The sequence below is a fragment of the Lolium rigidum genome, chromosome 6 (genome assembly GCF_022539505.1).
Source record: "Lolium rigidum isolate FL_2022 chromosome 6, APGP_CSIRO_Lrig_0.1, whole genome shotgun sequence".
NCBI classification, from domain to species: domain Eukaryota; kingdom Viridiplantae; phylum Streptophyta; class Magnoliopsida; order Poales; family Poaceae; genus Lolium; species Lolium rigidum.
Genome location: NC_061513.1, coordinates 27,455,380 through 27,481,969, shown reverse-complemented (window position 1 = coordinate 27,481,969; position 26,590 = coordinate 27,455,380). Strand labels below are relative to the sequence as shown.

General features: G+C 42.3%; 1 long non-coding RNA gene across 1 annotated transcript; it reads left to right on the top strand.

Moving 5' to 3' along the window:
• The first annotated feature begins 2,700 nt into the window (after positions 1-2,700).
• Positions 2,701-3,903, top strand: LOC124665762. The gene is made up of 2 exons (XR_006990680.1): positions 2,701-2,875; positions 3,028-3,903. It is a non-coding gene; the product is annotated as an uncharacterized LOC124665762 (long non-coding RNA).
• Positions 3,904-26,590: the final 22,687 nt, after the last annotated feature.

The following is a 26,590-nucleotide window of genomic DNA, read 5'->3' as shown; positions in this document are numbered from 1 at the left end:
ATATCGCTCGAGTGGTACAACGAAACATATGCGGGTCCAAGGCATGTCTATAGAATTACAACACGGACTCGTTACATAAGATCATCATAGCCTCCTACTTTACAATGAGGTAAAGCTGCAAATAAACTCCGAGAAGAACGACTCGTAGTCTAGTCTTATCACGAACTCTATTTAAAGAGTATTTAACTAGCTATAGAGGCTATGAATAGATTATAGCTAAATAGGAGCTAGGTTTAGGAAGCTAGTTCCCTTCTATGGCTAAACTAGGTTTTCTCCTTGTTGGATGTGGTATCTGACTCTTCTGACAGGTTCCTGTCTCTTGAAGTAGTTGTTGACTCCTCGGCCTTCGAGTTGCACTGTAGATCCTCCTTCGATGCTTCCATATCTAAGCAGGGGATTTAAGAGTGGGATGAGTACGAGCGTACTCAACAAGTTCATTATAGGAAAGAGGTGTTTAATGCACTAGCTACGGCATTAGACCGAGAAAGTCTAATACTCATGCGAGGTTTTCATAACCATTTCTTCAAAAGGTTGCTTTTATTCGGAAGAACTATGTCCGTCAGCCTTCACCGGTTTACTAGAACTTCATGGAGCTCCTTTCCGGCCGCGTTCGCAGTTCCATATCCCGGAACGAGGGAGTGACAGGTCACGATTCATTACACTCTGCGAGAGGTGTGTTGCTTTACCCATAAGAGATCTTAACCTTGGTGCCAACCGAGCCGCGTGCTCGTCCACACTTCCTTCGGTGTGAGGCCCGGTATAAGGTCATAGCCAATCATATTCCTCCGCTACCTCATACACCCACCCTTTGCTGCAAACTCCGACCCTGGGTCCTCGCCGGTGCTCTTATACCAATTAAGGACGGCCCCGACCACGACAACAGTTCAGGTCTCTACCATGAACTCCTTCGCCGGCAGTTGCAACCCATCATAGACCGCAATAACCGTGGGGACTTCATCGGGACCCCCACCCTACCACTTGTCCTCTCTTGGATCAAGGGTACCACTTGTCCTCTCTTGGATCAAGGGTCTACGGTAAAGCGCATCCGTTGATGTACAAGAGGTGGAAATACAATTGACTATTCCGTCCCACTCCGGATCTTATGGTTAACACGGGTATTACGGCACAAGAATCACTGGACGACATTTGTTGTTTAATCCTAGATGGATATAAACCCTTGCAATGGAACCTCCACCATATCAACACAATCCATGGTTCCATTGCCCACCACATAGTCATATTCATAGTTATGAAAATAGTGGTTTTGGTTTTTATGCAATAGTGATAATCATAGTACTTTGCAAGTAATTTGATAAAGATACTCAAATGACATGAGCAAGTGATGAACTTGCCTTGTGACTGAGGTAGAATGTAATCAAAAGCTTCTACTCGCGGTGAAACTCCAAATTCTGAAAATAGCATCATTGTCCGGTAAGGACAATGTTTAAAGAATTGCAAGATGCTATTATGCATAAGTATGAGATGCAATTTGGTGAAACCCCACTATAACCCCAATAGTTGTGTGTTGATTGAGTTTGGTGAGTTCTTTGTTATGTGTTGCACTTTTAGCATTGTTTCACATTCAAGGTATTTATTAGGGTTTTAGATTAATTAGAATGTCTTACAAATTTAACAGTAAAAATAAGAGATACTTGATTTTAGGGTTTTGATTAACTTGGTACCTCTTCCCGATTGTATACAAAAGATAATAATCGTAGTAACATACAATGAATAGTAGTTGTAATGATCTTATCATGTAAAGAACACTTTGTTGGCTTTAAGTCCTGTAAGTCATGGTTAATGATTATTTGGTTTGGTATCATTCTCATAACAGTATAGAATGACTCTACTAACAAAGTAATATTAATTCCTGGGATGAGATCTAACTTTGGACTCATGATTAGTGTTTATCTGAACATGGCAAGTATAACACTTAACTCTAGCTATGAATCTTTATTTAAGGTTCAGTCATAAAGGTCCTACTTGTAAGTATCAAACATGATCATGTAAAGTAAGTCAAATGATTTTATTCAGCTCAAAGATGTTGAGGATTATGACTTGAGGTGTTGTTAGAGTTTGCATGTCTCACCATGTGAGTTCAAATTCCTATTATGGAATTATATTTAAGGTATAAGAGTTTCCTAGAGTATCTTGGATTTGATTTACTAACTTTCGTTAAGGAAAATATTCCTTACAAAGATAATTTGGTATTAGAATATAATTTAAGACTAGTTAATATTTTAAGACCTTTTTGGAACATATTTATTACATGGTTAAGGTTGACATTTTATTTCAAACATTTTCAAATTCCATTTGACATTTATTTCTTAACTTTTCTATATATTTTTTTTTGAAGTAACTAGAACTGAATACTTTCATATAATGATTAACTTGGTTTAAGAAAATGTTCCTAATATTTTTGTTAGTTTAGTATAAACAACTTGTATTTATTGTTAAGTACTTTTATTTAATCTGAAATAAAATAGGCACATATAAATGCACTAATATAAGTATGGTACATGTTCTAATTCAAATAAATAAATTATAGTTAGGGACACCGTACACATATAGTGGATGAGTTACTAGGCTAGTTACTTGGGCAAATGTTGCACACACGTAAATACATAGTCTGGTGGTCATACACGCACGGGTACATACTAGTTCAGCACAACCGATCCCCCCACGTCTCTCTCTCGTCATCCTCTCTTGATTCCTCCTTCTTTCTCACGCACGCACACACTCTCGAGCAGCCATGGCTCCACCACGCGCTGCCTTCCTCTCGACCATTTCCAGTCGACTCTAGCATCGGCGTGATATGGTTTTGGCCCGCCTCGAGTTGCTCTCTAACCTCCCCTTGCTCGATTTGATCCTCAAGGTCGTACTCGTTCGCCCCCGACCCCTGCTGTAACGCTGCCCCCCGCCGTTTTCCTCCGGCTACCTCCGGCCTTCCTCGGCGCCCGGCGAGATGGTTTCCTGGTTCTCCTCGACGTTCTCTACCTCTTTGTCTTGCTCGATTTGATCCTCGAGGCCTGTCTTGTCCATCCCCACTCGAGAACCCTAGCCTGATGTCGGCTTGATTCAGCCGTTTGCCGGCCGTCTCTGGCGCCGCCGCGGCCTGGATTAGCTCTAGCGCCCTCTACTCCACACCGCTGCCGCGCTCTACTGCGCCCCCTACTCACGCCCGGCTTGACCATGGAGATCCCTGCTCGTCTCCATCGTCTGCTTCTACTCCTCAACGGCGACCTCCAGTTCTTTGTCGTCGACCTTGAGCCCCAGCTCGAGTTCTTGCTCTACTACTACTATGTGCTCCTACTCCTCTACCTTTACCCCGACGCCGGCGGGACGGTACTGCAGGTCTGCAACCATGTTGTCCGTGTACTGGTGCTGGTGGTGCTGCGATGTCGCTCTGGTGGTGGTGTGGTTGAGGTGATGCTGGTGGTGGTGGCATGGTGATGGTGCCCTGCTGCTGCTACTACCCGTCGACCTTGACGCCGGCGGGACGGTGCCGCGGACGCAACCCCGGCGTCGACTTCTTCTTCTACTGCTGCAATTGCAATGTGAGCTATATCCCACTCCTCTCGCACACTGTCTATGACCTTGTGTTAATCCGTATGGTGCCAGTGGCTTGGTTATAATCTTGCTGATATGTTGGTTATGACATTTCTGGTATATATCCCCTGATAAGACATTGAGTGTGGTTGGCCTATGCATATGTGGTTTCAGATTGTGCTGATGAACTTGGGCTGGTCTGTTACTAGTATTTATATCTCTGTTTGGATGACTAGATCATCCCCGACATGTGTGTCTTGCTGTAATATCACTACTGCCAAAACTGAATGCTTTTATTCAGTGAACTGTGGGTATTCAGTTATGGTTCTGCTTAATTCGTATTGGATTTACATATACAAGAAGCAAGTATTGTTGCGTGCATATGCAGGATTTATTTGATGGTGATGGCTTGGCGGTGAGCTTACATGCAGTGCTTAGTGTGGTTTTGCTGCTACTATAGTACTACTTGGTTTGTAGCTGTCCTGGTTTATCAATTTGATGAATTGAACCTACTGATCGTGCAGTGCTAAAGTTACCGATCTCACTAAAAAAATGTTCACTGAACTCTTAGGTCTAAGTTGGACAGTTAACTTGCTATTAGCAGGCTGGGTGGATTATTTGCATGATCCACATGCTTAAATTATACTTATGTCCCTCGGATTGGTAATATCATGATTCCTGTGGCTTTGTTATTGGATCCAATGATTTAAGGATCCCGGTTCATTTGCAAGTGTGGAATATCATCTATTTCTATGTAGTTGTGCAAAGTGTGTGTGTTTCCGGATTCATGGACCTAATTATTTGCTGGCTTTTACTCGGGGATGTTGCTGCCCTCACAGCTGGTCTCTCTCTTGCTCGACTATTAATTGATAAGAACAGACTATATTCTTGATTTATTGGCCCTGCCTCGTGATGCAAAGGCTGATGATTTTGTAGCTTAGTGTTGATGTCTTTTCTGTCTTTGCATAAGTGCCCATGTGCTTCTCACTAACATAATTATCATGTGGTGCCTCAAATGAGTGTGCACCCGATAATGGTATGTTGGATTAGAATCTTGTGCTGTAGGTGCTTATGTAGAGTGAGAAATAGGCATTGGTCATGCTGTAGGATCAGATGATGCAATATGTCCATCCCAAGCTACTGATGTTGCTTGAGTTACTTTTAATGGACAGATCTATGTTTGCTTTAGCCGATGATGCAAAAGCTGAGGCATTGTTGGATAATAAGAACGGATACTCATGTGCCTTAAGTTCTCTCGTGATGAATTTGAATAGCACTTCTATTCAAGACTAAGAGAAAATAATCCTTCTATCCTCCTAGTCAAGATCTAGTGGAAGGGTATTTGGATTTGTTGGCTTTTCTTCTCTGTGATGAGATTAGCATACCATTTGTATGCAAATCTAAGAGTGTTCCCCACCAAAATTCTTTGAACTAAACTGAGAAGATTAACCTGATGTAGCAGAGTGGACTAACTTGTGGTGATGTTGTTCTGATGGTGAATCTTGATCAGCTATTACTGGTGGTTGTTGGCATGTTCCTCTTCTCACTTCTTGATCTAATCAAGTTGATCTTGGCCCCCCTTCTGGAACTACTCCTCTTCCTTGCTGTTGTCTTGACCAGAGGTTGTATCTATGTAACCATCGTGGCTGTAATATTTTTGGTGAGGAACTGTGGATGAACTCATGGTGTTCTTGGGTGGATATGGTGTGGTTTGTTGTGGAGAACCGTGTGAAGAGTTGGCCAGCAGCTCAGCTGCGGCTGGTTGGCTTATTTTATCTACCTTTTCTGTCGCTGTTGCTTGTGTTGACAACACACCGGATTGCATGTGTGTGTGAGCTGCTTGCAGCTGCTACATGTGGGACCCTCCTGGTTCAAGTTTCCCTGTGAAGATATTTCTAGTTGTGGATCAGCTCCGTTGGCTTGATATTATCCTTAGATGTACTTTATTTTTGACGATGCCAAGTGTTAACTTGACCCTGCCCATGATGCATGAGCCTGAGGCCAAGATTTGCTGATAAGAACAAATACTACAAATTTGGCCTCAAAATTATCTACTCAATGATGAGTTCAGCATAGCAACACTATGCCAAAACCTGAGAGTAATCACTAACCAAAATCCCTTTTTTAGTTATTTTATTTTTGCAGGAATATAAGTTAAGAACAGAAGAAGAAGATAGAAGATGAATAAATAGTTAGGAATTACTTTAGTGTTTTTATTTTCTATTCTTCTGTAATATTCTTTTTGATTCCTGAATCATGTAAAGACTTTGTACATGCGGTTATGTAATAACTTAATTTCCTCCTTATGCTTGTATCCTCTTTATAACTAAGTATTCGTTTTGTTTACTTTAAACTTCCATGTTACTCTTTATAAGAAGACTTGTGAATATTTATATCATATAGATAATAAAGAATTTCATTCTTTATTTGCAACTCTATTTCCTTAATATTTATAATTCAATTTCCATTTATGCTTAATAATTCAATAATCATGAATTACTTGTATGATTTCAAATGAAAGTTGAATTTCAAAAGTTCACATTTGAATTGTTTCTTCCCAAAACAAAAGAAATCATCGAGGGTCATGCCGAAGTTTATCGCACCCACGTCGATGACCTGATTCAGTTCCACCGACGTAAGAGAAACCTCGATCAGATCACTTCGAAGGTTTTAAATAAAAGCGCGAAAATTCCCCAGATTTTCTATGCATGAATGCAATGCACACATCTGTTTCCTCTATTTTTGTAACCCCAATACCTGGGATATTACAGTCTCTACCCCTTAAACTAAACTTCGTCCTCGAAGTTTGATCTCTGTCACGTTTCCGAAGTGTGGATCTGTCTTGTGCAGACTACGACTTTTCTCGAACTCCGTGGTAATCTCACTGGATATAATTGTATATATCCCTTATCCAGATTCTTCCTGGAATCCATTAGGGTTTGTATCTGAACATCAGTTTCTTGCTCCAGTTCTATGATTTTTCTCCGGAATCTAATAATACTTGTCTCTGAACCATGGCTCTTTGATTCATTGATTTCTTCCAGCTATTATAATCTTTTTTTCCTATCTCATTGAAGATTCCATGATTGGGACTTCTTCTTGTCCTTGCAGTCTTTATTGAGGACTAATTGGATAACATTCTCCTATTTGATAAAATAGGTCTTTGTTTTCCCTTACTACCAAAAGTGCAATAATGATACTTGGTAAGATACTTACCATGGAAATGATCATGATGGTTTATTCCTCTAAGAATGGGTTAGACTAATTTAGTCCATCCAATCATGGTTTATAGGTGATACCTAAAACTATTTTGGTTATTTAGGTTCCATGAAAGGAATCATTCTATTAGTCTGTGGTTCTGGTATGGTCAATTTCCTTCGGTCTTTGGCATTCTTGAGTTGTACTTGATCTATGGTACTTTCTTCGTCCAACTTTTTTATGCTTAACTTACTTGAACTTTCGTACTTCTGAGTAATTACTACTCACTTTCTCAAGTGATAGTCCACTTCTTACTTCCTCGAGGTATAAACCTCGGCTTCTGGTCTGACATCCTTCTGAAAGTAGTGTTCGATAATCTTATGAAAATAATATCGAACTTCCTCTCAGTTCAGACCTTCTTCAACTATCTTGCTCAAAATATTGAGTTATTGTACATCCAACTTAATGTTTACTCTACCCCTTAGAGTTTTCTTATGGTCTTCAACTCCTTTTCTTCCAACTATTGGACTTATGGTTGGAATATTGGTCTGGTTCTAACTTATGGGTTTTACTTCTTCTAAGATCTTGCGAAGAATGTTTGTGGTGTATCCACTCGATTGTGGACATCCAATGTGAATCCTTCGACTAAATAATTATATATCTAGCTATTTGGCTGACAAGATTTTTATTTGTTCACAAACTTTTGTTACAATTAATTAAATCGTGGACTATTTGTAATACCAACTGATACCAGCTGTGGTTATTATACCAACTGTGGCTATTTGATATCTAAAAATGGATTCTATTATAGGTTCTGATCAACTGGACGAGACATCTTCTACTTTATCTCACAATATTGATCCTATACCAACTGTGGTCTTCTGATACCAACTGTGGTCTTCTTATATCTGCTATGGTTTCATAGGTCATCTTTCTTTTACGAGGGTTTATTTTTGCAAGAAAACCACTAGCTGACACTATGAATATAGTATCCTAAGTGATTTCCATGCATTCCCTCTTTCATGATGACTATGGTTCTACTTCTACTTCTTCATAATCATCATATTTCTCACCTTCATGCTTCTCCTGTACTAAAGTACTCCTCGGTTGAGGTAAAGCATGATGAGTTTTGGATTGGTACTTCCTTCAGAGTATTGTGGTTGCTTCCCACAACTTTACTCATTTCTTCTGATGAACCTTCATCTTGTCTTCAAAATATTCAGAATTCGTCACTTCCTCACACGAATACTATTACCCTCTAGATCTATAGCATCAAGTAAGAACTTGATATTGCAACATGCATTTGCATATCAAAGTCAAACTTCATGTATGGATCTAGTCAAACAATGAAAATCCAATAAAATCCAAGAAGATTCAGTTTTGTGCTTATAATACACATCATCATAAGCCTGAATATGATTGTTGCGTAAGACATCTCTAAACATCGAGGCTCGATGTGTAGTATAGAACACCACATAATTTAGGTTTATATCGTGATACTTAGCACGAATATAGGGAATTCTACTATTTGTCTCACCCTTTACCTTAATTGCACATTTGCAATGAGATAAACTTGAAACAAAGTGGTCTAGGATAGTTAAGGTTAACCTAAATTTGTTTGGAAGTACTAACAAAGTATTATATCATATATAAGTGCTGTTGAGGACTATTTTGTATGATACCACTAGTTCTAGTATGGTTACTCTAAACACATAATATTGGAATGTAGTTCCTATACTTCCATGTGTTCTTACCATGTAACTAGGGGTCTGATGTACTTGACACAGTTCCCATGGTTTTGGAACACAAATCTTGCTTTATTGTTGATGCCCTGACTTCTTATTGTTCTCCTCCTAAATGTTTATGATGTTATATTCCATCACATAATGATTCTCAGGTGAATCATATATGATTAACAACTCTACCATATAAGTAGACATATTATTTTCCTATCTCTCTTACTTACCTTCCATGATTGACTCATCATGGTCTATACTATCTCATATCACTTGTTTTTATCACTTACTATCAGTTGTTTCACACGTCTACAAAATTTTACTTACCCTATTACTGGTATTGGTATACCCTTCTAGTAGGACATCTTCCTTATCTTTATTACTTGATATTACTCCTATTACAAGTCTGGATAATTTTATATAATCATAACTTATGTTGGTACACATCTTCCAATAGGTAGCTTCCTTATGGTTGTATCCTCTCTTTGGACTACCATGTATTGTATACCAACTGTGATCTACTCATCTATTGTTTTAAGGACTTATTGATGTGCTACATGTTTGGAATTAGTTAACTAACTTTACTTAGGAAAGATAGGTAAGAAATGTTGACTCAAGTGTGTCAGGATTATTCTCAAGTGAATACCCATCTTAAGTCATAAAAATATTTGATTTAACTAAGAAAACTTCCTATAGACACTACCAATCCTATAGGTCTCCTTTAAAGGGTTTTAATCCTAGGGTCAAAGCATTTGCTCTGATACCAACTGTGGTGACCCGGCATACCACTGCATGATGTAGTATGCAAGTCCGATATAACACCAATGAAACACCGTTCCACTAGTATTATATCGCTCAGAGTGGTACAACAGAAACATATGCGGGTCCAAGGCATGTCTATAGAATTACAACACAGACTCTGTTACATAAGATCATCATAGCCTCCTACTTTACAATGAGGTAAAGCTGCAAATAAACTCCAGAAGAACGACTCGTAGTCTAGTCTTATCACGAACTCTATTTAAAGAGTATTTAACTAGCTATAGAGGCTATGAATAGATTATAGCTAAATAGGAGCTAGGTTTAGGAGGCTAGTTCCCTTCTATGGCTAAACTAGGTTTTCTCCTTGTTGGATGTGGTATCTGACTCTTCTGACAGGTTCCTGTCTCTTGAAGTAGTTGTTGACTCCTCGGCCTTCGAGTTGCACTGTAGATCCTCCTTCGATGCTTCCATATCTAAGCAGGGGATTTAAGAGTGGGATGAGTACGAGCGTACTCAACAAGTTCATTATAGGAAAGAGGTGTTTAATGCACTAGCTACGGCATTAGACCAGAAAGTCTAATACTCATGCAGGTTTTCATAACCATTTCTTCAAAAGGTTGCTTTTATTCAGAAGAACTATGTCCGTCAGCCTTCACCGGTTTACTAGAACTTCATGGAGCTCCTTTCCGGCCGCGTTCGCGGTTCCATATCCCGGAACGGGGAGTGACAGGTCACGGTTCATTACACTCTGCAGAGGTGTGTTGCTTTACCCATAAGAGATCTTAACCTTGGTGCCAACCGAGCCGCGTGCTCGTCCACACTTCCTTCGGTGTGAGGCCCGGTATAAGGTCATAGCCAATCATATTCCTCCGCTACCTCATACACCCACCCTTTGCTTGCAAACTCCGACCCCGGGTCCTCGCCGGTGCTCTTATACCAATTAAGGACGGCCCCAGACCACGACAACAGTTCAGGTCTCTACCATGAACTCCTTCGCCGAGCAGCTGCAACCCATCATAGACCGCAATAACCGTGGGGACTTCATCGGGACCCCCACCCTACCACTTGTCCTCTCTTGGATCAAGGGTACCACTTGTCCTCTCTTGGATCAAGGGTCTACGGTAAAGCGCATCCGTTGATGTACAAGAGGTGGAAATACAATTGACTATTCCGTCCCACTCCGGATCTTATGGTTAACACGGGTATTACGGCACAAGAATCACTGGACGACATTTGTTGTTTAATCCTAGATGGATATAAACCCTTGCAATGGAACCTCCACCATATCAACACAATCCATGGTTCCATTGCCCACCACATAGTCATATTCATAGTTATGAAAATAGTGGTTTTGGTTTTTATGCAATAGTGATAATCATAGTACTTTGCAAGTAATTTGATAAAGATACTCAAATGACATGAGCAAGTGATGAACTTGCCTTGTGACTGAGGTAGAATGTAATCAAAAGCTTCTACTCGCGGTGAAACTCCAAATTCTGAAAATAGCATCATTGTCCGGTAAGGACAATGTTTAAAGAATTGCAAGATGCTATTATGCATAAGTATGAGATGCAATTTGGTGAAACCCCACTATAACCCCAATAGTTGTGTGTTGATTGAGTTTGGTGAGTTCTTTGTTATGTGTTGCACTTTTAGCATTGTTTCACATTCAAGGTATTTATTAGGGTTTTAGATTAATTAGAATGTCTTACAAATTTAACGAGTAAAAATAAGAGATACTTGATTTTAGGGTTTTGATTAACTTGGTACCTCTTCCCGATTGTATACAAAAGATAATAATCGTAGTAACATACAATGAATAGTAGTTGTAATGATCTTATCATGTAAAGAACACTTTGTTGGCTTTAAGTCATGTAAGTCATGGTTAATGATTATTTGGTTTGGTATTATTCTCATAACAGTATAGAATGACTCTACTAACAAAGTAATATTAATTCCTAGGATGAGATCTAACTTTGGACTCATGATTAGTGTTTATCTGAACATGACAAGTATAACACTTAACTCTAGCTATGAATCTTTATTTAAGGTTCAGTCATAAAGGTCCTACTTGTAAGTATCAAACATGATCATGTAAAGTAAGTCAAATGATTTTATTCAGCTCAAAGATGTTGAGGATTAAGACTTGAGGTGTTGTTAGAGTTTGCATGTCTCACCATGTGAGTTCAAATTCCTATTATGGAATTATTTTTAAGGTATAAGAGTTTCCTAGAGTATCTTGGATTTGATTTACTAACTTTTGTTAAGGAAAATATTCCTTACAAAGATAATTTGGTATTAGAATATAATTTAAGACTAGTTAATATTTTAAGACCTTTTTGGAACATATTTATTACATGGTTAAGGTTGACATTTTATTTCAAACATTTTCAAATTCCATTTGACATTTATTTCTTAACTTTTCTATATATTTTTTTTTTTTGAAGTAACTAGAACTGAATACTTTCATATAATGATTAACTTGGTTTAAGAAAATGTTCCTAATATTTTTGTTAGTTTAGTATAAACAACTTGTATTTATTGTTAAGTACTTTTATTTAATCTGAAATAAAATAGGCACATATAAATGCACTAATATAAGTATGGTACATGTTCTAATTCAAATAAATAAATTATAGTTAGGGACACCGTACACATATAGTGGATGAGTTACTAGGCTAGTTACTTGGGCAAATGTTGCACACACGTAAATACATAGTCTGGTGGTCATACACGCACGGGTACTTACTAGTTCAGCACAACCGATCCCCCCCAGGTCTCTCTCTCGTCATCCTCTCTTGATTCCTCCTCCTTTCTCACGCACGCACACACTCTCGAGCAGTCATGGCTCCACCACGCGCTGCCTTCCTCTCGACCATTTCCAGTCGACTCTAGCGTCGGCGTGATATGGTTTTGGCCCGCCTCGAGTTGCTCTCTAACCTCCCCTTGCTCGATTTGATCCTCAAGGTCGTACTCGTTCGCCCCCGACCCCTGCTGTAACGCTGCCCCCCGCCGTTTTCCTCCGGCTACCTCCGGCCTTCCTCGGCGCCGGCGAGATGGTTTCCTGGTTCTCCTCGACGTTCTCTACCTCTTTGTCCTGCTCGATTTGACTCTCGAGTCCTGTCTTGTCCATCCCCACTCGAGAACCCTAGCCTGATGTCGGCTTGATTCAGCCGTTTGCCGGCCGTCTCTGGCGCCGCCGCGGCCTGGATTAGCTCTAGCGCCCTCTACTCCACACCGCTGTCGCGCTCTACTGCGCCCCCTACTCGCGCCCGGCTTGACCATGGAGATCCCTGCTCGTCTCCATCGTCTGCTTCTACTCCTCAACGGCGACCTCCGAGTTCTTTGTCGTCGACCTTGAGCCCCAGCTCGAGTTCTTGCTCTACTACTACTATGTGCTCCTGCTCCTCTACCTTTACCCCGACGCCGGCGGGACGGTACTGCAGGTATGCAACCCTGTCGTCCGTGTACTGGCGCTGGTGGTGCTGCGATGTCGCTCTGGTGGTGGTGTGGTTGAGGTGATGCTGGTGGTGGTGGCATGGTGATGGTGCCCTGCTGCTGCTACTACCCCGTCGACCTTGACGCCGGCGGGACGGTGCCGCGGACGCAACCCCGGCGTCGACTTCTTCTTCTACTGCTGCAATTGCAATGTGAGCTATATCCCACTCCTCTCGCACACTGTCTATGACCTTGTGTTAATCCGTATGGTGCCAGTGGCTTGGTTATAATCTTGCTGATATGTTGGTTATGACATTTCTGGTATATATCCCCTGATAAGACATTGAGTGTGGTTGGCCTATGCATATGTGGTTTCAGATTGTGCTGATGAACTTGGGCTGGTCTGTTACTAGTATTTATATCTCTGTTTGGATGACTAGATCATCCCCGACATGTGTGTCTTGCTTGTAATATCACTACTTGCCAAAACTGAATGCTTTTATTCAGTGAACTGTGGGTATTCAGTTATGGTTCTGCTTAATTCGTATTGGATTTACATATACAAGAAGCAAGTATTGTTGCGTGCATATGCAGGATTTATTTGATGGTGATGGCTTGGCGGTGAGCTTACATGCGAGTGCTTAGTGTGGTTTTGCTGCTACTATAGTACTACTTGGTTTGTAGCTGTCCTGGTTTATCAATTTGATGAATTGAACCTACTGATCGTGCAGTGCTAAAGTTACCGATCTCACTAAAAAAATGTTCACTGAACTCTTAGGTCTAAGTTGGACAGTTAACTTGCTATTAGCAGGCTGGGTGGATTATTTGCATGATCCACATGCTTAAATTATACTTATGTCCCTCGGATTGGTAATATCATGATTCCTGTGGCTTTGTTATTGGATCCAATGATTTAAGGATCCCCGGTTCATTTGCAAGTGTGGAATATCATCTATTTCTATGTAGTTGTGCAAAGTGTGTGTGTTTCCAGATTCATGGACCTAATTATTTGCTGGCTTTTACTCAGGGATGTTGCTGCCCTCACAGCTGGTCTCTCTCTTGCTGACTATTAATTGATAAGAACAGCTATATTCTTGATTTATTGGCCCTGCCTGTGATGCAAAGGCTGATGATTTTGTAGCTTAGTGTTGATGTCTTTTCTGTCTTTGCATAAGTGCCCATGTGCTTCTCACTAACATAATTATCATGTGGTGCCTCAAATGAGTGTGCACCCGATAATGGTATGTTGGATTAGAATCTTGTGCTTGTAGGTGCTTATGTAGAGTGAGAAATAGGCATTGGTCATGCTGTAGGATCAGATGATGCAATATGTCCATCCCAAGCTACTGATGTTGCTTGAGTTACTTTTAATGGACAGATCTATGTTTGCTTTAGCCGATGATGCAAAAGCTGAGGCATTGTTGGATAATAAGAACAGATACTCATGTGCCTTAAGTTCTCTGTGATGAATTTGAATAGCACTTCTATTCAAGACTAAGAGAAAATAATCCTTCTATCCTCCTAGTCAAGATCTAGTGGAAGGGTATTTGGATTTGTTGGCTTTTCTTCTCTGTGATGAGATTAGCATACCATTTGTATGCAAATCTAAGAGTGTTCCCCACCAAAATTCTTTGAACTAAACTGAGAAGATTAACCTGATGTAGCAGAGTGGACTAACTTGTGGTGATGTTGTTCTGATGGTGAATCTTGATCAGCTGTTACTGGTGGTTGTTGGCATGTTCCTCTTCTCACTTCTTGATCTAATCAAGTTGATCTTGGCCCCCCTTCTGGAACTACTCCTCTTCCTTGCTGTTGTCTTGACCAGAGGTTGTATCTATGTAACCATCGTGGCTGTAATATTTTTGGTGAGGAACTGTGGATGAACTCATGGTGTTCTTGGGTGGATATGGTGTGGTTTGTTGTGGAGAACCGTGTGAAGAGTTGGCCAGCAGCTCATCTGCGGCTGGTTGGCTTATTTTATCTACCTTTTTGCTTGCTGTTGCTGTGTTGACAACACACCAGATTGCATGTGTGTGTGAGCTGCTTGCAGCTGCTTACATGTGGGACCCTCCTGGTTCAAGTTTCCCTGTGAAGATATTTCTAGTTGTGGATCAGCTCCGTTGGCTTGATATTATCCTTAGATGTACTTTATTTTTGACGATGCCAAGTGTTAACTTGACCCTGCCCATGATGCATGAGCCTGAGGCCAAGATTTGCTGATAAGAACAAATACTACAAATTTGGCCTCAAAATTATCTACTCAATGATGAGTTCAGCATAGCAACACTATGCCAAAACCTGAGAGTAATCACTAACCAAAATCCCTTTTTTAGTTATTTTATTTTTGCAGGAATATAAGTTAAGAACAGGAAGAAGAAGATAGAAGATGAATAAATAGTTAGGAATTACTTTAGTGTTTTTATTTTCTATTCTTCTGTAATATTCTTTTTGATTCCTGAATCATGTAAAGACTTTGTACATGCGGTTATGTAATAACTTAATTTCCTCCTTATGCTTGTATCCTCTTTATAACTAAGTATTCGTTTTGTTTACTTTAAACTTCCATGTTACTCTTTATAAGAAGACTTGTGAATATTTATATCATATAGATAATAAAGAATTTCATTCTTTATTTGCAACTCTATTTCCTTAATATTTATAATTCAATTTCCATTTATGCTTAATAATTCAATAATCATGAATTACTTGTATGATTTCAAATGAAAGTTGAATTTCAAAAGTTCACATTTGAATTGTTTCTTCCCAAAACAAAAGAAATCATCGAGGGTCATGCCGAAGTTTATCGCACCCACGTCGATGACCTGATTCAGTTCCACCGACGTAAGAGAAACCTCGATCAGATCACTTCGAAGGTTTTAAATAAAAGCGCGAAAATTCCCCAGATTTTCTATGCATGAATGCAATGCACACATCTGTTTCCTCTATTTTTGTAACCCCAATACCTGGGATATTACACGAACCGCGGGAGAAACCCAAGGTAACCACCCCGCACCGGCGAGAAGCGGAGGGGATGGCGCAAACCGTCCCACCACCAGCCACTACCGGTGTGCCACCGACGGGAGGCAGGGGAGGCCGCAGCACTCTGGCCGCCGCCGCCCCTTCTTCCTCCGACCGCCGCCGCCCCGCCATCACACGGGATGGAGGAGGTCTACCGCCGCCGCCGTCGAGGGGATGACCCAGCCGCCGTCCCATCCGCGTCAAGAGGGAAAGCCCCCGCCGCCGCCACGCCCCGAGGTCTTTGCCCCGGCGGCGCTGCCGGCGGCGGCGGCGGGAGGAGGAGGGTTGGGGTTGGGGGCGGCTAGGGTACGGATACAAAGAGTTCGCTGGATAAAACCTAGGACAGAATTGAAAACAACACTAGAACTAGTATCCCCACAAGATTTAGATAAGAGGTACTCTGCGTCATTAAAAGATCGATTCACATGGACAAAAGAAGCCGATGTGAAAACCTAACCATGAACTTGATGTCATCAACCACCAAGCCAACCGAAGACCTGTCCATCTCTATCGAGTTTAGACGATGAACCAGTGATAGACAATCTGTGGCAAAGATAGCCTTGTCACACCCTCCTCGCGAACGAAACACACCGCTCGTTTGAGAGCCAAAACTTCAGTTAATTCCGGGGATGCCATTCTTGGGAGCTGTTGGTGGCACGCCGCGACAAAACTCCCATCGTATGATCTTATGACAACTCCTGCGCTATCTTGCCCTGAGCTTGAAAGATCAGTATTAACCATAGAGATACCCGGCGGCGGTGGAATCCATCGAGAAGTTGAGGTATTGGATTCACACCTTTGAACCGGCAAGTGCATACAAATCAGATCAATATAGGGGGTGGAATCCATAGAGAAGCTCTTCTAATCACAGCCCTTGCTTTGCTTTAAAATTAGCGCAAAAAACTTTCGAAGAACACTGGAGCACTCCTAAGGGGGTTTGTTTCGTTTGGTTAACTATGGATGATGTTTTACCGTCGGTTTCGTAATGAAATCGGGAACCCCTTTCCTGGATTCCTTCCAGCAAAAGTAAAATAAAGAAAATCTACTACCTACTGATGGACATTAGCTAGGCGTTTCATCTGGCGCGTTGCGTCGGGTGAAATTTGAATAGTTTCTACTGTTTTTTAGTAGCTTGGTTTTTGTGTAGACTGAACTTCGCTGCATGGATATGCATGTGCTGTATTTGTGCATAGCGTGCCTTCCCCTTCTGGATCAGATCAATGCGTAGATATTAGTCGGAGATGGTGAAGTGATCTACCGAATTGGATCAGTTTGGTGGCTTGCCCATCTTTCATTCTATAACTCACTTCAATGATGTACCGATGGCTGATGGAAGAAGGTACGATGCATTTGGTGAAAAGGGGTAAAAACCTACGCGTAAATCACTCATTTCAATCTAGTAGTACTGAAGACTGATTGAAGAGGGTAGGTTGCATTTGGCGAAAAGGGGGTAATTCTAGACGGGATCAGGTAATTCTAGACGGGATCAGATCAGTTCCTTCTGACCCGCAAAAAAAAAAAAAAGATCAGTTCCTTCTGAGTCACGTAAAGCTTATGACCTGTGACTGACTGATTGAGAACATGTGATTTAGTAGCGTTGAAATACCTCTGTCATGGAAAGAGTGCGATTGTGGGACGCTACTCTGTTTCCACGTTAAAAAGAAGACCCGGCCCCGACGATCCAATATTTTCAAAAAAACTCGCGTGAAGTTCAATTGTGTCAAGTAAAGCGGGCGAAATGTTGGACGTGGTCGGAATTTCCACGGAATCGCATTGTCACCGTCACAGCTGCTGCCCCAGTTTCCTCTCTGTTTTCTACTTTTTTTTTTTTGAGAAACTCTGTTTTCTTCTTAAAGAAAATAAGGCGTATATTTTTAGTTGAAGTTAAATTATATTAAGTTTGACTGTAGATATACACAAGAATATAAATGCTCCTTATGCACCTAAATGCGTGTCCTAGATTAAGGTAAAATAGACTAAAATACGTCTAGATTCATCGAACTTGTGACAAGTATCTAAGGCCTAGAACTATTTATAATAGTGAAGAAAATAAATTACATATAGATATTATGGATGTAGATTTTGTACGTATGGGGTATCCGCTTTATGTTAATCCTTTTGAACAAGTCGGAATGACATTATTTTTTAACAAACAAAAAAAAATTAATTTCTTGCAGGTTAACCGACGAGCAGCACATTGGATTCTACAATGGGTCTATCTTCTCCCAGAGGTTCAGTGGAAAACTATGGCTATTGGGTGCAACCGTTTACTAACGGTTACACAATACTTCTTTTTTAGGCTATTGGGTGGCGTCACACTAGAAAGATCCAAAATGGATAGATATATATTGCTTTTCACTTTCCGATGGTTGATACATGTTTGAACGCTCGCTGATCCTTGATGTAATAGACCTGATATTTTGAACTTTCCAATAGATGAATAAGGTTTTGTGCATCGATCGATGCAGAGGCCAGGAGCTGCCCCATTTCGGAAAAAATGTAGATTTTGTAGTGTAAGTGCGTATGTTTTTATCTATAAATTTAGTTAAATTTCAAAAAGAAACAACTTTTAACTAAATTTACGTGCCTTATATTATGAAAAGGAGGTAGCATCCTCTCCAAGGGTGATAGAATCGCTAATGTGTTGGAGTCCTCCTCCCCAAATGTGACGTTCAGAAGAGAATCTCGTTGGTCATAGGTTTGCAGCATGGAATGCTTTGCTACAACATTTAAATTTGGGCAAATTAACGCAAGAGATTGATGAATTTCGTTGGAATGTACATTAGAGTGGTAAAATCTTTAACTCCATTTTGGTGGGGACCTTAACTTGTATAAGCAAAGACGAGTAAGAAAAGCGTCCATCCAAACGCCAATAAATTTGAACCTATCTCTGCCCTCCCACTTGAGTTTGCCCGGCTAGCAAGATGACGCGCCGCGCAGGGAAGAAGAGACGAGGGAAATTGTCCAGGAGCAGCTCCAAGCCAAACAAAAGGCACAGAGAGACCAAAACGCGAGCACGGCCGGGAGTAGATAGGTGGGATGGATCGGGACTTGGGCGCGTTGTCTGTGAGCGCGCATTTGGGCGTCGCCTTCCTGGTGTCTCCTTTGGACGCATCGCAGCCTGCCACACCACCACAACCTGCAACACGAGGGCACTTTCAGAGGTTTTGGAGCGTTGCCGCGTGCGGCCTCCACCTGCGCATGGGTTGTTTTCCCAACCCAACAAACCGACGACGGCTATAGCGACTCCTTTGTTTCCTCCCCATCCGGTTTGGACTTTGGACACACGCAATTCTCGCGAATTCGCGATGCCAGCTCCTCCAATTTTTGAGCGGCCCGATGCATTCGTCTATGACCACGCGATTGAAAAATGGGTCTGCATCTCCAGCGACCTGATGTAAAATAACCGACATATTTCCGAGAATGCAAACAGGGTTCAAGTATGCGTCCCATTAAGCTTGTGCGCTAGCTTTGGGAGGTGAATCGGCCAGTGCCATGGTCAGATGTCAGCCTACCGGGTGAAGGCTGGTACCTCATCTCCTGTTGTGTGCCGGTGCCTCTCGTGCCTCGTGCGGGACGAGAGCGGCGCGACGAAGTCCAACGCTAGTGGTTCAAACTGTCTACGGGTCTGCGCGAAGATCGAGCGTTCAACCTCAACTCATATAGTTAGATCACGTTCGGGATGTGGGAGTTCGACATGCGCTGCCGAGCGAATTACCTCGGCGACGTCGGGTTCTTCAAGCACGAACTCCTGAACGCCCTCACGGACGACAACGAGGACGGAGTTGAGGACGATGACAAGAAGGCCGATGACCACGAGGACGGTGACAAGGAGGCCGACGACCACGAGGCGAGAGCTTCGACGATGGCGGCGCGACGTGGGATCCGGAGCACCAGCCGCCGGATCTCACCGAGGACGAGGCCATCCAGCTCGCCATTGACCAGAGCGAGCTCGACCAGCTCGTCGAGTGGAACGGCCTCGGCTTCCAGCTTCGTGAGTCGACGCTCGCGCAGCGGACGTCGGTGACATCTCAGGTGACTCTAGAGCGCGTGGCCCATCTGCTGCTCCTCCCGTGGTGTAGGATCCGTGGCCAGAGCCGGCGATGGCTCCCCTTCCTCCTCCTCCCTCTATGCCGCCAGTATACCATTTGCCGCCACCAGTGCCGCACAGACCATGGGAGATGACGGAGGTCATCAACCTCACTAGCGACGACTAGACGCTGCAACCAATGGGCCACCGCATTTATGAGGCCAACGGTCCACCGAGTGGTTGCCGGAGGACACGTGCCGATGCGGAAGCGGTGGCCTTGACGAAAGCGGCGGAATGGGAGGCCATGACCGTCGTCCACGTTAGGAGGAGGAAGATGGACGCAACCGATGGAATGCGCCGGGCTAATGAAACCATTGCGTCGTGGTGTGCAAGGGGCGACGACGGGGAGGGCCAAGAAAATTCCGAATGTCCTCATGCCGGCAAGGGCCAAGGCAACACCAAAGGCACAGTGAGTAGCAAGCGGCAAGACGGTGAGGGCCAAGCTAGTTGTGCCGATGTAGGCTACAAGAGCCCATTGTAATTTTATTTTTAGGTTGATTGTGCTTAAAATGTATTGTCTATCATGAAAATGGATGAAATTTCCTAGCACCACTAACTTGCGGGCTAGGAAGAGACATGCGACCCATTTGGAGGCTGTCCGCTGGACCACAAATTAGAGCATCTCCAGTCGCGTCCCTCAAAAAGCGTCCGGCACAAATGATTTGGGCACGTTTGGGACCGCGCCGGATAAAAAGAGACCAAAAATTTGTAAAAAAAGAGGCCCTTCTCAGCCGCGTCCCTCAAACAGCATCCGGATGCATGCATTTTAATAAAGGGGACCACCCCATGTGGGAAAAGTAGGTGAGACAAAGTGTGGGAAAGAGACTAGCATGTGGGGAATAGGGGCTGCATGCATAGAGTCTCTACCGGGGACGCCAGACACAAAATGAGGCGCTAATTAGTTTTGTGGGACGCGACTGGACAGTTTTTTTTTTTCCATTTCTTGTCCGCGGTCCCTCAAACCTCATTTGGGGGGACGCGACTGGAGATGCTCTTAAGCTCAAAGTTAGGCTTCACTATGTGTGCTTATGGATAGATTTGGACACCAAATGTTCGTTTGCGGACCTTCGTTGAAGACATCTTAGGGCCTGTTTGGTGCACGTGTTTTTCAGAGTTTTGGTGGGTATTTTTTCCCAAGTGTTTTTGGTGAAAACAGTTGCCACCCAAAAAACACTACCCAAAACGCGGCGGCATGGAGGGTCGGCAGGGGCGTTGGCTTCAATGATGGGTGCTGCGCAGCCATTGAGAAAACGCGAGGGGGTGGAGCGTTACCTGGCCAAAACTGGCAATGCGAAATAAAAGGCAGAATCTGTCAAAACAGAACTGTCCGTAAAGACGAATTTTTCAGGGGCACTTAACTTTCTCAGATGAAAATGCTCAAATTGAATGAAAGTTGTGTACATATCTGAGGATCACGCACGTAAATTGGCAGATTTTTCTGAGTTACCTACAGAGAATCCTACTCAAATTCGTGACAGCAAGAAATCTGTTTCTGCGCAGCAATCCAAATCTAGTATCAACCTTACTATCAAAGACTTTACTTGGCACAACAATGCAATAAAATAAAGATAAAGAGAGGTTGCTACAGTAGTAACAACTTCCAAGACTCAAAATATAAAACAAAATTGCTGTAGTAAAATAAACACATGGGTTATCTCCCAAGAAGTGCTTTCTTTATAGCCATTAAGATGGGCTCAGCAATTTTAATGATGCACTCGCAAGAAATAAGAGTTGAAGCAAAAGAGAGCATCAAAAAGCAAGTATGAGACAAATTTAAGTCTAACCCACTTCCTATGAAAAGGAATCTTGTAGATAAACAAGTCATGTAGGCATAACGCAGCAAGCATAGAAAGGCAAAACAAGCACAACTTCAAGATTCTCAACATAAAGAGGGGAAACTCAATATTATTAAGATGCATATAACCATGTTTCCCTCTCTCATAATAACTTTCAGTAGTATCATGAACAAACTCAACAATATAACTATCACATAAAGCATTCTTATCATGAGTCTCATGCATAAAATAATTACTACTCCCAACATAAGAATAGTCATTCTTATTAATTGTAGTGGGAGCAAATTCAACAAGGTAGATATCATTATTATTCTCATCATCAAATATAGGAGGCATAGTATAATCATAATAAACTTTATCCTCCATAGTAGGTGGCACCAAAATACCACTATCATTATAATCATCATAAATGGGAGGCAAAGTATCATCGAAGTAAATTTTCTCCTCCATGCTTGGGGGAATAAAAATATCATGCTCATCAAAACCAGCTTCCCCAAGCTTAAATTCTTCCATAGCATTAGCAACAATGGTGTTCAAAGCATTCATACTAATAACATTGGCATTATCATGCATATAAAGTTCCATAGGTTTTTTAATTTTCTCTTCAAACACATCATGTCCTAATTCAATATAAAGTTCATAAAGATCTCTAATTTTTTTGTTGTTTTCCATTAAGCCTAACTAGTGAAAATAAAAACAAGAAACAAAAAGATGCAATTGCAGGATCTAAAGGAAATAGCTTCGAGCACTCACACACCGGCAACGAGTGCTAGGAAATAGCTTAGTAGTCGGAGGATGTGAATACCTTTTACCTTACCTCCCCGTAGCATGCGCCGTGAAAATAGCTTGATGTCTACGCACGCTTCTATTCCTGTAGACAGTGTTGGGCCTCCAAGAGCAGAGGTTTGTAGAACAGCAGCAAGTTTCCCTTAAGTGAATCACCCAAGGTTTATCGAACTCGGGGAGGTAGAGGTCAAAGATATCCCTCTCAAGTAACCCCGCAATCACGATACAAGAAGTCTCTTGTGTCCCCAACACACCTAATACACTTGTCGGATGTATAGGTGCACTAGTTCGGCGAAGAGATAGTAAAACACAGGTGGTATAGATGGTGGTAATATTGCAGGAAGTAAAGATGCAGAAAACAGAAACAAGCGATGTTTGCAGGTGTTTGGAAACGGTGCCGAAAAATAGCTTGCTGGCGTGGGAGGCAATTCTCGTGGTGTAAACAAGGCCTAGGGATCATACTTTCACTAGTGGACACTCTCAACATTGATCACATAACTGAATAAACAAATACTACTTTCTCTACACTCTCTTGTTGGATGACAAACACCATTCATTGTGTAGGGCTACAAGAGCTCCCTCAAGCCGGAGTTAACAAGCTCCACAACATTCGGTGTTCATATTTAAGTAACCTTAGAGTGCATGATAGACCATTGCAATTATACCAAGTACTAACATAGCATGCACACTGTCACTATCAGGCTATGAAAGGGGGAATAGATCGCATCAATACTATCATAGTAATAATTAATTTCATAATCTACAAGAGATCACAATCATAACCTATGCCAAGTACTACATGATGCACACACTGTCACCATTACATCATGGAGGAGGAATAGAGTATTTTAATAACATCACTAGAGTAGCACATAGATGATATTCAACTAGATCACAAAGCTCATCATATGGATCTCAATCATGTAAGGCAGCTCATGAGATCATTGTATTAAGGTATATGAGAGAGAGATTAACTACATAGCTACGGTACAGCCCTTAGCCCCGGGGGAGAACTACTCCCTCCTCATCATAGGAGACAGCAGCGTTGATGAAGATGGCGGTGGTGTCGATGGAGATGCCTTCCGGGGGCACTTCCCCGTCCCGGCGGCGTGCCGGAACAGAGACTTCTGTCCCCCGAATCTTGGCTTCGCGATGGCGGCGGCTCTGGAAGGTTTCTCGTACCGTGGCTTATCCTCCTTGGGTTTTCGCGACGGAGTCCTTAAGTAGGTGGAAGGGCAGCCTCGGAGAGGCCCTGGTGGGGCCACACAATAGGGGGTGCGCCCCACCCCTTGGCCGCGCCGCCCTGGCGTGTGGGGTCCCCCTGGCTCCCCTCTGGTCTCTCTCCGGTGTTCTGGAAGCTTCGTGGAAAAATAAGATTCTGGGCGTTGATTTCGTCCAATTCCGAGAATATTTCCTTACTAGGATTTCTGAAACCAAAAACAGCAGAAAACGGGAACTGGCACTTCGCCATCTCGTCAATAGGTTAGTTCCGGAAAACGCATAATAATGACATAAAGTGTGTATAAAACATGTGAGTATCATCATAAAAGTAGCATGGAACATAAGAAATTATAGAGACGTTTGAGACGTATCATGCATCACCCTATTTATTTCATGTTTAGTGGTCCTATCCCAAGTTTTTACTTTACAAGCTTTACTGAACTTTATTTATCAAAGTTACTTTTTGATTCATGATTTACTTGGTCTAGAGTAGCACAAGAGTACCAAACTTAGCCTAGAACAAGCAAAGCTAAGATAGCACCCCTCATGATTAGTTGCTAGTGCTAACAAATAAAATTGACTACTCTAGATGGGAACTTGGTGAAGTGAAGTGATTTGAATGAATTTTGAAGGTGAATATGACTTGGAGAAGATGGTGATTTTTGACTAAAAATGATATTGGTTTGGATGCGATACCTTTCCAATTTACAAGTACCCCCACAATACCTGATTATGGGTAGGGCTTAACTGGAAGTTTATGTGTCTTAGTATGGGTTCCCTCTGAACAAGCATCATAGGGGTTATGCCGAGGCTGCCTCCGTTAAAAGTGAAATGATGTGAACTGAGGTGAATTGTCCGGCCAAGCCCTGTGCAGTTCCCAGGCTGACGGTTTGTCTTCACTGGGAGGCCAAGCTCATGGGGAGAGGTGCCTATACTAGGATATGTAAGTGAAAGGTTAGGGTTGATGATCCGCGTACTGAGTTACGATGATTCGAGGTTATCCCCGACGGATGTAATCAAATGTTGTGGCACAAGTGTGCAACCTCTGCAGAGTGTAAACCTATTCGAATAGCCGTGTCCACGGTTACGGACGGTTGGAAAGGCCATACAGTTTCCGGTGTCAGATTCTTGAAAATGTTGGTGAATGGTGAAGGGTGACTTGACTTGAATCACAACTGAGTTGTGGGAATGACACTAATGTTCCCACTTGAGTTAGTTAGCAAATGATGAGTCTTTTACTAAATGCTTATGAACTAAAATTGGCTTTATTCAACTAAACCTAGAGCTTAGAACCCTCTTTAGTGAAATAGTGTTACTTACCTTAGTATTAGTTTGCGAGTACTTTAAAAGTACTCACGACCGTGTCCCCTGGCTATTCAAATGGCCAGACTATGAAGAGGAGCAGCAGTACGAAGATGACGGCCAGCAGGATGGCTACAACAACTAGGAGTTCTTCTAACGTCAAGCGTTGGCATGTGGATTTAGATAGTCCACTACTACTACTACGCTTCCGCTTTGTAATATTTGTGATGTTCGTTGATCAATAGATCAACTATGGTTGTAATATTGGATCATGTGATCTACTTTCGTAAGACGATTATGGCTTGTAATGAATGATGACTTATGATATCAACTGTTATGTCTCGCAACAACATTATTCCTGGGATTGCGATGAAGGGCATAATAGGCATCTGGACTTAAAAATCCGGGTGTTGACAGTATTTGCTAAACTTTAGTTTGAAGTCTTCCCAGGTCATCATTTGTCACGCATTCATTGCACGGGCACTTGTCCACCAAGCTCTTGCAGGTCCTGACAGGTAGTGGGTGGCGAACAGTACTTTCTCTGCGGCTTCAACTCCCGCAACTTCGAGGTTGTTCTCCATGGTCTAGAGCCAGTCATCAGCATCTAGGGGTTCTTCGGTCTTGCTAAACATGGGTGGGTTGGTGTTCTGAAAGTTCTTCAACTTCGATCCAGGGTGATCGTGGTTTCCATGGCCTTGATTGTTCTGAGCTATCTGCTGCAGTGCGGCAATATTGGCTTGGTGTTCAGCTCTTTCGACTTCTCGGTCTACCATCATCATCTGCAACATCTGCATCATTGCGTCCTGGTTGGTGCTGCGGGTTGGTGGGGCCATCTGAACATTGAGGTAGATGATAAGATAAGGGGGAAATTTCTATGGTTTGTTTTGTTAAGTTTAAAAAGTTCATAACTTCAAAATTTGAGTAGTGTTGCGGGGGTAAAAACCAACAACACTTTTTCATTCATACCAAACATCACACATTACAAAGCTAACACACCGTTGGTTTGAAGAACCACTCATTCGTTCTACAATACAAGGGGATCCTGATACAAACTCACACCTACGATAGTGATTTGATGATACTACTCTTCAGGGTGGCTTCTTCGTCTTCACGGGTAATGTGCTTGGCGAAAGGCGAGGGCATTGTCCAACTCCTTGCGGGTCTTGTATAGCATGAAATCGAGGTAGGCAACATAGTGGTTCATCTCCGGGTGCGAGGGCATGGTTATTGGTCTTCCCATGGGATCATGTCTTGGGTAGTAAATGAAGCGGGTATTCTTGAGCTTGTTCACATTCTGTCCGCACAGACGGGCAATTGCTTCTTGCATAGCTCTGACTAGTCCTTCCTTCCAAGTGTTTTCCCTTACAGAAAACCATATGGTTTCCCATATTGGGGCTCCAAGCTTTCCTCTCAGATCTGTAGTAACTTCCCACCGAGGTTGTCTTCCCGATGGATGGTTGAGGGGTATTCCGAAGAACTCGGGATACGGGCGTCCTAAATACTCCACTAGTTGCTTCAAATCCTTCTCGAACATTAGGTATCCTCCGTGGCCAAGCTGATAGGACTCACATTGGTACTCCATTTGTGAGCAATTAGGATAAGTAGGTTAGAGAAGTGGTCAAGTGTGCAAAATTTTATGTAGAATTTTAATGTCTACGCACGCTTCTATTCCTGTAGACAGTGTTGGGCCTCCA